Source organism: Carcharhinus amblyrhynchos, chromosome 5, assembly GCF_965287045.1.
Source record: "Carcharhinus amblyrhynchos chromosome 5, sCarAmb.v2.hapA, whole genome shotgun sequence".
Lineage (NCBI taxonomy): Eukaryota > Metazoa > Chordata > Chondrichthyes > Carcharhiniformes > Carcharhinidae > Carcharhinus > Carcharhinus amblyrhynchos.
The window spans coordinates 66958379-66968067 of record NC_137328.1 but is presented as its reverse complement, the minus strand read 5'-3'; positions in this window follow the sequence as shown (position 1 = coordinate 66968067).

Here is a 9689-nt window from a genome sequence, read left to right as displayed (position 1 = left end):
CAGCATTCGGCTCAAGCACTAGTTCTTCATAAGTGTAAGCCTTGGGGAGGCAATGGCCTAGTGGTATAATCATTAGACTATTAATCCAGAAACTCAGCTAATGTTCAGGCGATCAGGTTCAAATTCTGCCATGGCAGATGGTGAAATTTGAATTCAAGTAAAAATACGTGGAATTAAGAATCTAATGATAACTATGAAACCATCGTTGATTGTCTGAAAAACTTGCCCGGTTCACTAATGTTCTTTAGGGAACAAAATCTGCAGCTCTTACCTGGTCTGGCCTATGTGTGACTCCAGAATCACAGCAATGTTGTTGACTCTCAATTGCCCTCCAAGGGCAACTAGAGATGAGCATAAAGACTGGCCAGGCAGCAAAGCTCATATCGCACAAAAGAATTTAAAAAAAACAAAGAGTAGGTTTTCCAATCTCGCACAGAAGAACCAGAAAGACACATCTTTTCTCTCAACAATTCAAAGGTTTGTCTCATGCAATTTTACAAGGTTGGATCATTTCTGTAATATTTGTGAGTTCGTAGTCTAGATTCTGCAATTCTGTTGGTGTGTCTTGGTGTCAGTATTCCAAAATTCTTACATGCAACTACCAGTTTAAATATAACAAACATATCGCCCACATATCAGAAATATGCGAGGGGTAGGAGGTTCGGTGTCATTCCATCAAAGGCATGTTTCTCATGGAACCCAGCAAAGATGTTTATGAGATCTGGGCTGAGAGGGGTTCCCATGGTAACACCATTTATTTGTGGAGATGCCATGTTGGACTAGGGTGGACCAGATAAGAGGTCATATGATACCAGGTTATAGTCCAACAGATTTATTTGAAATCACAAGTTTTTGGAGTGCTGCTCCTTCATCAGGCAACTTCACCACTGATGAAGGAACAGGTCTCCAAAAGCTGTGATTTCAAATAAACCTTTTGGACTATAACCTGCTGTCATGTGACCTCTCATTTTGACCATCTGTGGCAGGGTTCTCTGGAGGCTAGGTATTGCCAAAGACTTTGGCCAGTACAAAGACTCATGGAAGTCACTGTCCCAGTTAAAGACGTATCCTTCCTAACCAATGACTGATGGGAGAATGAGAATTGGGCAGTCCAATGCCTTAGTACAAGAGAAGACTTTGAGCATTCAAATAACGCTGTGAAGTTCCAGTGCATCGGACAGATCAGTTATACATTTCTCAAGTTTATTTTCCTGTCTTCAGTTAGTTATGAACCAGTCATCTCCAGTACAAATAAATCACTGCTAACAATTCTCATATATTTGAGCCAATTGCATTTTACCCTCTGACATCATGGGATTTCATTGGTCTATAGAATCCGGATGCTTCTTCCCCCTGTAGCCTAGCAACCCCTGACACTTAAGTACAAATGTTAACGTTCCCACCAACTCTTGCTGACATCAATGGTTGAAAGCCTGACAACACCAGGTTTTAGTCCAACCGATTTATTTGATAATACTCACAAGCTTTCGAGGGGACTGCCTCTTCGTCAGGTGAATGGAGAGTTCTGGCCTCAGACAGAGCATATAAAGCACCGACAGTTTAGAGATTACTGATTAAAATGCGAATCCTTACACCTAACCTGCTGTTCAAGACCTGAAGTGGCTGACAATGTGAGTGGAAGGGATGAATGAACATCGCTCGACAATCACCAGGCAAGACTGTTCCCTTCCTGTTGGCGAACACTTCAGTGGTCACGGGCATTCAGCCTCTGACCTTCAGGTAAGCATTCTCCAAGGCGGCCTTCACGACACACAGCGCAGAGTCGCTGAACAGAGACTGATAGCCAAGTTCCGCACACATGAAGACGGTCTCAACAGGGATCTTGGGTTCATGTCGCACTATCTGTAACCCCCATGACTTGCCTGGGTTTGCAAAACCTCACTTACTGTACTGTCTGGAGACAATACACATCCCTGTGACCTGTGATCAGTGCTCCTTCCACTCACATTGTCAGCCACTTAAGGTCTTGAACAGCAGGTTAGGTGTAAGGATTCGCATTTTAATCAGTAATCTCTAAACTGTCGGTGCTTTATATGCTCTGTCTGAGGCCAGAACTCTCCATTCACCTGACGAAGAGGCAGTCCCCTCGAAAGCTTGTGAGTCTATTATCAAATAAATCGGTTGGACTAAAACCTGGTGTTGTCAGACTTTTTACTGTGTTTACGCCAGTCCAACGCCGGCATTCCCACATCATCAATGGTTGAAGCAGACAGATGTACATTTTTATGCCTGGAAAGACCTGCCTTACCTGAACTGTGTGAATAACCCTATTCATAAAGGGACTCTGAGAACACCTGCCTTATCTGGACAGAGTGAACAATCCTATTCATTAAGGGGCTCTGAGAACCTCACTGCTAGTGACTTTCACTGATAAGAAATTGCACATTCTTTAGTTTCATTGTTTAAAGAATGTGGTTCATCTCAATATGCCTATTATCCCATAAGGCTTAGCAGTAACCTTCTTTGACTAAAGTGTACAGATTTCTTTCACATACAGCTAAAATGCATTGTAAAAATCCATGTTTAAATCAGAAATGCTTATTCACGTCTCATACTTCGTTAAATCTCTTATTGTGTTCATATGTGTCTTAAGACTGTTCCCCTGATAGCGTGTAAGTTTGATCTGAGGTTATTTCACTTAAACTAAAAGTTTATTTATTAGTCACAAATAAGGCTTACATTAACACTGCAATGAAGTTACTGTGAAATTCCCCTAGTTGCTACACTCCGGCACCTGTTTGGGTCAATGCACCTAACCAACACAACTTTCAGTCTGTGGGAGGAAACCTGAGCACCCGGAGGAAACCCATGCAGTCACAGGGTGATTGTGCAATCTCCACACAGACAGTGACCCAAGCTGGGAATTGAACCCAGGTCCCTGACGCTGTGAGACAGCAGTGGTAACCACTGTGCCACCACGCTAGTATTCTAGTATTGCTGGTATTCTATTCGTGGCTTAAATCCCTAATTATTTGAAATTTCTCTAACCTACTATGAATTTCTCCAATACCAACTATTTGAGCGCACATGGTGTCAGTAAAACTGAACTCAACTGTACGAGTTGCTGAGTTCATAAATTCAGTGAATACTGATTCACACAAAGGTCTAGATCACCATGATATAGTGTTGCAACACAATTAGCTATGGTTTCCTTCAGCAGAACATTGGTGAATAGACTAGGGTGACACTAGTGTGCCTTTAAAAAATCTTTTTTAAAAATCATGTTCTCTGCAGCTGGTAAGCAGTTTTTTTTTCATTGCGATGCTGACTGCCTACTTCGCAGTCCTTTTATTGCTGCTTAAATGGTTGAAAAGGGTATTGTTTATTTTTGCTATGGGCTTCATGCGGTGTTTGGGATTTTACAACCTTTTGCATTGTTAGGGGGAAGAATGATCGACAGGTCAGGTGACAGGAGTTCTTCTATTTTCAGTTTTGGCTGCCGGCTGCTCTTTTAGTTTTGAAAGCATTTGGAGCTCAGATTGAAAAGCAGTATTTCTGTGTTTCTCTCTCCCTGGCACTGTAAATTCTGCTGGCTAGCCAAAAGCAGGTATTTTTGCCTTCTTGAGGTGAGAATTCTGTCTCTTGATGTGGTTTGCTGGAGAAAAGCTAGAGACCAGCAGTGGCATTATCTCAAAGTGGAGATCTGCTAGAAGTTACAAGGCTGGAAAGTCAGAGTTTCAATTCTCCAACCAAAGGACTAAGTTCTAGCATTAGATGGGCATCCTTGTTTAATGTGTTAAGCCCATGGCAAGGGTATGTTTTAAGGAGATTTGTTTGGTGGAAACAGTTCATATAGTTATTCAGGTTTATAAAATACCATGTCTTTTTTCTTGTTTGCAATTGGTAAAAGTTATTGTTGTATAACAATAGACTCTGCTTGATAAAAGCTCCCCAGTGAATCATTTGAATCATACCTGAAGTGAAACATCTCTTGACTACCTTAGCCAAATTCAAATTGCAAAACTTATGATCCAAATGGACATCATAAAACGCTTCGAAGTTTCACGACCTGCACGATAACACCAGTAATGTCAAATGAACATATGGACACAGCATTGCTATTGCTATGCAAGTCCTGTGTGGCCTTCACAAATGTAAAGGAATCCTTCACCATGTATCTGGAAAACCTGCTTAAAACTCATTGTGCTAATTACACTGACAACCAATGTAAGATTGTCAGTCGAGCTCATAGTGCAACACATTTACTTGGACTGGAAGCTATGCATGTTAATACACAGAACCCTATTCATTGTATTGTCACTGAACTGCTAATCCAGAGACCCAGGACAATAGCTGGGGATCTGGGTTTGGGTCCCACCATGGCAGATGGCAAACTTTGAACTCAATGAATCCCGAAATTGAAAGCCTAATAGTAACTATGAAGCTATTACCATAAAAAACTCCTCTGGTTCACTAATGTCCTTCAGTGAAGGAAATCTGCGATCTTTCCCTGTCCGGCCTACATGTGATTGACTCTTAAATTCCCTCTGAAATGAGGGCAACTGGGATTGGGCAATAAATGCAAGCTCAGACAGCAATGACTGCCACATCCTGTAAATTAATAAAAATAGATAGAAATAACATGGACACACATTGTGCCTGTTTCAGCTGTATATCTTGAAAGTTGAACCAGATAGCTGTATTTGTGGCATCATTTTAACTGAAATCCCCAATATTTACCCAAAGGGTGATTGGTCAATGTCCAATCCTCACGGCTGAAACCAATGCAAATAGAATTTTTTGATTTATTCAATCTGGATATCCCCTCCAAATGTATTTTTATCCTTATTTCCTTTCCATTCAGACTGCCCACAACATAATCTATTGTTCTTGACAGAGAAAGATCAATGACCTGAAAATAATTTTAACTCACCCACCTATACAAAACTGGGGGCGCTAGTGAGTCTGGGGGGTGGGGGGTGGTGCATTTGGAAAACCCTGGGAACTGATAAGCCGGATAATGTGGGAGGTTCAGAGTATGAATGATAACTTGTGTGGGGCTTTGTTTGGGTGCGTAAAATACAGTTATGAAGCTAGAAAGGGTTTTACTTCTTATCCTTTCATATAACTAATTGTGGAAAACCACCTGAAGTAGATGACTCAAATTGCTTTTTGGATGGTTCCCAGTTGTCCAGGGGAAGTTAGTGTTCCTGGACAATTGCTGCTTGAAGCCTTACCTCAGAGTTTTCTAGATGAATTCCACAGCATACCTTTGGCGTTTGCCCACAATCTGACATAAGGAAAGCCAGGAAGTTATGAACTTAAAAATCTGAAACAAGAGTCTTCATTGAGGATCAGAAGGAGCAAGAATACTTTTTTCCGGCATTACACACTTTTTAATGAACTGCCCCACTACAGTTATCAGTCTTCCCATCACTTAAATGGCATTTAAATATGGTGCCACGACCTTCAGATAATGGCAGGGTGGGCAAATTGTTGCCTGTCCTACCATGTGAATTGGAGACCGATGAGCCGATGCATACTCAAGGAGGTTCTAAGTGTATAATTAGGATGAGAACCCACCCCCAGAGGGAAATGTGTTGTTTATCCTGTCCGCTACTGCCCTTCATCTCCAGAACAGAGAGCTCCGCTCCTCAGCTCTGTGCCTTTCTCCACAGATGGATGGCAAAGCTGCTGAATATTTCCAGCATTTTCTGATATCCACCACTGGACCTACCTACCCTTAGCTCAGCTCTAACCTTGTGCTCCAGCTCCCTGCGCAACAGGCTCCAGCCTGTCAATCAGACTGCCTGTGGGTGGAAATCCTACTGGAAAAAAATTAAAAGGCATCCTGCAGTTTGTTAAAACTTCAAAGAAACTGCTTCCATATCAAAGAGTCCAAATGTTTAAATGTCAAGTCTTGCATCCATTCTTCATTTCTTTTAATGATGATACCACACTGGATGAGACCAAAGAACTCTGTGCTTTTACTTATGTATTCACCAGTCGCGCTCTAGGGAAATTTTAATTGCGCCGCCAACCCCCCCCAACCCCCACCCCTACCATCACCTCACAGCTAGAATGGAACATGACAGATACATTATCAGCCTGTTTGCCTCTTTGTACCATGTACTATATTCACAATACACCCTTTCCAATTGGCCAAGATCCCCTTTGGAGGCAGACACCAGCCTCATGCGTAGCAGTAAGGACTTCAATGCAACTTTTACAACAAAATAAAACAGAGATACTAGCAATATTCCAACCTACAAAGTAAAATCTCATAAGATTTGCTGCAAGATTCAGCAAGGTAATGAGCTCCATGCACTCAAGTCAATGACATCTGTGCGCTCTTGAACTATTTTTGAAGTTGGAAAGATTTTTTTACCTTTCTAAGGGAGGTCTTTTGGTGCCCATTGTGTTATGTTGGGCGCTTGTTGGACCATCTCCAACAAGATCCTTCTTTATTTACAGCTGCTATATATATTCACGTCTGCACAAGGCTGGAAGTTCTCTTCTCTCCTGATCTCTGTTACTCATTCCTGTTTTGTCACATCATCATTACATCATTAGAAGCATGTGCTTCTAATGTTAACTGTTTACTTCACAGTGGGTCGGATCTCTGCCTCTGAGCCAGAAGCTCCAGATTTAAGTTCCACCTCAGCACATGAAGACCAAGGTAGATACATTCATAACACAGCCAAACAGGTTGATTATCAGTCTGCAAATTCTTCAAACATACATCAAAGACAAGCAATAAGAGCGTGAGAGATTCTGGTTAGCCATGTGGTGGAAAGAAAGTTGTAATCCCAACCATCACAATCCATAGTCCCACCTCCAATAATTATGTAAAAGACACAACATGTCAGACTCCTTGAATGATCTGTAAAACATCATTACCACATTGTTTCTTTATGATGCAACCCACCATGAATAAACTATGTTAGAAATGCAAATCTTAGTAGGTAAAAAAATGTTGTGAAATGAAAAAGGACAGTAGAGTTATTTAAGACCCTGCAGTATTTCCTTAACCATAAATGCTAATTCTGTTAGTTTATTTTTATTTACCCACAGAATGTGGGCTTCACTGGCTAGGCCAGCATTTATTGCCCATCGTTAGTTGCCTTTCAGAAGGTGCTGATGAGCTGTCTTCTTGGACCGTTGTAGTGCCTGAGGTTTAAGTACACCAACAGTACTGTTAAGCAGGAATTCCAGATTTTGACCCAGTGAAAGTGAAGGAATGGTGATATATTTCCAAGTCAGAATGGCAAGTGACTTGGTGGCTGTTTTCCTAGGTATCTGCTGCTCTTGTCCTTCTAGATGGTAGTGGTCTGGGATTGCAAGGTGCTGCCTGAGGAACCTTGGTGAGTTCCTGTGGTGCATCTTGCAGATGGTACACACTGCTGTCATTGTTCGCTGGTGGTGAAGAGAGTGAACATGGGATGCCAATCAGGCTGGCTGCTTTGTCCAGATGGTGTCAAGCTTCTTGAGTATTGTTGGAGCTGCACTCATCCAGGCATGTGGATGAGCACTCCATTGCATTCCTGGTTTGTGCCTTGTACATGGTGGATAGCTTGTAGGGAGTCATGAGGTGAGTTATTCACCGCAGGGTTCCCAGCATTTGACCTGCTCTGGCAGCCGTAGTATTTATATGGATGTTGATAGTGGGGGATTCAGCAATGTACTGCAATTGGATGTCAAGAGGCGATGGTTAGATCCTTCTTGTTGGAGATGGTCATTGCCTGGCACTTGTGTGGCACAAATATTATTTGCCATTTGTCAGCCCAAGCCTGGGTATTGTTCAGGTTTTGCTGCAACTGGACATGGACTGCTTCAGTGTTTGAGAAATTGTGAATGGTATTGAACATTGTGCAATCATCAATGAACATCCCCACTTCTGACCTTATGATGGAAGGAAGGTCATTAATGAAGCAGCTGAAGATAGTTGAGTCCAGGACACTACCCTGAGGAGCTCCTGCGGCAATATCCTGGAGCTGAGATGATTGAATTCCAACCACACAACCATCTTCCTTTGTGCGGGATATGACTCCAACCAATGGAGCTTTTGCCCCCTGATACCCATTGATTCCAGTTTTACTAGGGCTTCTTGATGCCACATTCAGTCAAATGCTGCCTTGATGTCAAGAACAGTTAGTCTCACCTCACCTCTGGAATTTAGCTCTTTTGTCCATGTTTGAACCAATACTTCAATGAGGTCAGGAGCTGAGTGATGTTGGCAGAATCCAAACTGAGTATCAGTGAGAAGGTTATTGTTGAGTAAGTGCCACTTGATAGGACTGTTGATGACTCCTTCCATCACTTTACTGATAATCAAGAGTAAATTCATGGCCCAGTAATTGGCCGGGTTGAATTTGTCCTGTTCCTTGTGCACAGGACATACCTGGGCAATTTTCCACATTACCGCGTAGATACCAGTTGCAATTGTACTGGAACAGCTTGGCTAGGGGCACGCAAGTTCTGGAGCACAAATCTTCAGTATTATTTTTGGAATATTGTCTGGGTCCATAGCATTTGCAATATCCAAACCACAGCACTGCTTTGATTATTTCATAAACATTGAAGAAGAGAATGACTCGAACTGAATCAGTATCAATGGACTTGGAAGAAAAAGATTGCAGCCATTGGGAACAAAAGGACATAGTGACAGTAAACATGAGTCAGATCTAAAAAGAAACGATGAAGGAACCGGCAGTGTTGCTGAAAAAGGAATTGATGCTACAACGTCCAACCACTGAATTGGGATTTTAAAATGTGTTACTGATTATGGAAGTCACCAATTAAAGAATCAGAGAACGAGACAATGAATGTTAATAAGAAGCTGATAGCCATAAGGATAGTGTCCTAATCCTGAAACAGAAGTATTCATCCAGTGAGTCATTTCATTTTGTATCAGTTTATTACCTCAGTTTAAATTTATAAGGAAATTTCTTCACATTCTTCCACCCAATGAAGTGAGAAAATAATTAAAATAAGGGGGTAATTAAGTCTAAATCATTTTATTTTAGACATAAATGATATGACAGATAAAATAAGCATTGGTTCAATAAAGTGAAGAATTTTTTGGGGAATGACATGTAAAAGAGCAAAACTTTTTCTTTATACATTTATTTTTAAATGCAATGACTCATTAACATAATGGTGGCTGTTCAGAAAGAGATTTTAACTATTGTATTATTGGCTTATTTCTGTCAGGATTGATACAATTGATACTGTGGGTTTCCTCCCACAGTTTGAAAGTCATGTTGGTGAGGTGCATTGACCCAAACAGGCTCTGGAATATGGCAACTAGAGGAATTTCACAGTAACTTCATTGCAGTCTTAATGTGAGCCCTACTTGTGAAGAATAACTCCGAGGTGCATTGATTTTGGGGTCTGATGTAACATGGGATAACCACCAAGTAAGTTCAGTGCACCTATCCACGGGACTTCAATCCAATCAGCTCACTGCAATTTTATGTCTGTGTTGAGCATTAATGTGCATTAGCAGATGAAGCGCAGTCCTGTATGGTGCAATCTGAACTTTGGTATTTAAATAGTGAATCCAAAGATAGAATTCAGAGGAGCTGGGAGTTCTTAAGAATCATAGAACCCTACAGTGCAGAAGGAGGCCCTTCAGCCCATCGAGTCTGCACCAAACACAATCCCACCCAGGCCCTACCCCCATATCCCTAATATTATACCCACTAATCTCTCTAACCTACGCATCC